We start from the raw sequence: 2,500 nt of genomic DNA on the forward strand, positions 1-2,500 counted from the left end.
TAACTTAGGTTTGATAAAGTGTTCTCATTAATCAGCTGCTCTCCCACTCTCTCTCTCTCTCCCCCCATTTCCTTATCATCAATACCCACCCTGCTTTGCACTGCTCCAAGCCCTTTTGTGCTGCCCACTGCCAATGTTAACACCATATAGTTGCTTCAACCCTAATAGTTACCAACTCTGAAAAAGAAAAACGTGCTAACAGCAGCACTGTCATTGTTTATTTATTTTTTTTATTTATTTATTTTTATTTTTTTGTTTCTTAGAAGAAAAATGTTTGTTGATATTTTTTTACTCCTAAAAAATGGAGCTGTTAGTTTCTAATATGATGCCCAAGAGATGAAATATACTCCAGCCTATAGCTTCTAATAATTCCAAACCAATACATATATACATACATACAAATATGTATATATAAATATATATATATATATATATGTATTCTTTGCTATAGTTTCTAATAACCATACCACAGAGATGAAAAATATACTCCTTGTTATAATTTCTAATAACACTCAACAGAGATGAAAAAATACACTCTTACTATCGTTTCTAATAATGCATCACATAAAGAGATGAAGACATCTTCCTATAATTTCTAATAATATCCATGAGTTAATATACTCCTTGCTATAATTTCTAATATCAATTTATCAGATATACTCCTGTCTATAATTTCTAATACTCCTTCTTACAGAGCTGAAATATACTCCTGGTTATAGAGTTTCTAATAAGCCTTTTACAGTGCTGAACTGTTCTTTTGGCTGTAGTTTCTAATAAACCCTGTACAGACACAAAGTTTACTCCTTTGCTTTGCTGTAGTTTCCAACAAACTCTTTAATAGACATAAAAATATTTACTCCTGGCTCTAGTTTCTAATACGTCACCCAACATTCTCCTTGTATTTCTTATTTACCAGTCATGACCGTTGGTAAATTACAAATGTAAATGACATTTTTTTTTTTTCATATATATATATTTTTTTTAACCTTTATTAATGTTGCTCTTTCATTAATCTGGAAACTGTACAAAAAGACAAAAAAAAAAAAAAAATTACGTCTGAGGTTGTGGGTTATGTGAATGTCACACCTTGGAATGTGTTGTGGCTTAAATTCATTGCCCACCCCTCCTTCCCATCTTAGACTCAATCTTCCATGTCAGGGTTCAGAACTGGAGTCGTTTTAAACTTAAGACTCCCATCAAGGGTCTATCAGTATTTTGGTGGTGGTCGTGGTGGTCATGGTGGTAGATTAAAAACAGGGGGTGCTTTTAGTTTTTTTATCGTATTTTTTATATTAATTTAGGTTCTCCCTTTTTGTACGTTTGTTTTATACACCCCCCTCCATTCTCATTCCCTTCCCCACCACCAACTGCAGTACTCAATATTGATATAATTATTCAAATTAATATATTTATATTGATTAATTTAAATTGGTTTTAAATTCTAATTTTCCCTCTTTTTTTTTTTCTTTTTTGGTGGTATTAGAAAAATGTACATTAGAGCACCACTCACTTCCCTCTCTTCCCCTGTTCCTCTTCTCTTCAAAGTTTTCATCAGTCATCATCATCATCATAGTCATTAGGCATTGTGGTGGTGGAGGAGGAGGAGGAGACTAGTAGTCAAGTTCTCAATGAGCCAGATTCCATCTCTGGTCCAGTTTCTTTAATCCAGTCAGATCTGGAGTAGTGATGAACACCACATATTCCCATCACCCTCTCTCCCTCCTTCTTAGTACATCCATCATTTCCAATTCCTATCATCATCATCATCTTCATTATTATCATCATTATTTTCGTTGTTGTTGTTGTTGTTGCTGTTGTGACAGGCCAGTGGATGGATGCAGTGAGAGAGAGAGAGAAAAAAAATTTATCTTGGTGTGAATGGAATTTGCAGCCCGGTTTTAATTGAGTTCCGTGACAGAGGGGATGGGAGTGGAGGTGGAGAGGAAGAGCTTTGCTTAACGATGATGCTGCTTCATTATTCCTTAGGAAAAGGCATAAACATCACAACTTCTCTCACTGGTACATGATTTCAATTGTCAGTAAGTTTTTATTAGAATTTCATCTTCAACAGATGATCTTCTCTTTTGTCCCTTCCCTTCTTCTAATAATCCTTTTCTTTCTTTCTTCCACCACCACCACTACTGCCACCAACCTAACCCCTCTCCCCACCCTTGTTGTACCCAGATTTTTAAGGGCTTCCCCCTTGGTGTAGTGCTCTGTTCACAAAGGGTCTGTAATCAAGGAAATATATTTACCAGTGTATTTTCTTGACTAGCAATGCAGCTTTTTTGAAAGCACAAATTCTACATTTTTTTTATATATACAAATATATATATATATATATATATATATATATATAATTATTATTATTATTACTATTATCATTATCTTTGTGTGTGTGTGTGTGTGTTTTTTTTTTTGTTTTTTTTTTTTAATTAATAATTAAAAATTCTTTAATAGTAAACGACAAATCAAGAATTGTCTAGCGGAAAAAATAAAA

At 33.4% G+C, this 2,500-nt stretch overlaps 1 protein-coding gene across 1 annotated transcript in view; it reads left to right on the plus strand.

The window, feature by feature from the left end:
• The window catches only part of LOC106871651 (BCL11 transcription factor A), a 303,703-nt gene that overhangs the window by 290,709 nt on the left and 10,494 nt on the right, over positions 1–2,500 (plus strand). Inside the window, exon 3 of the mRNA XM_052971922.2 lies at positions 1–2,500. This exon is cut by the window's left edge and continues 13,191 nt beyond it; it is cut by the window's right edge and continues 10,494 nt beyond it. The gene's annotated coding sequence lies outside the window, so the exon portion shown is untranslated.

This window comes from Octopus bimaculoides, chromosome 11, assembly GCF_046866305.1.
Source record: "Octopus bimaculoides isolate indiv1 chromosome 11, ASM4686630v1, whole genome shotgun sequence".
NCBI classification, from domain to species: Eukaryota; Metazoa; Mollusca; class Cephalopoda; order Octopoda; family Octopodidae; genus Octopus; species Octopus bimaculoides.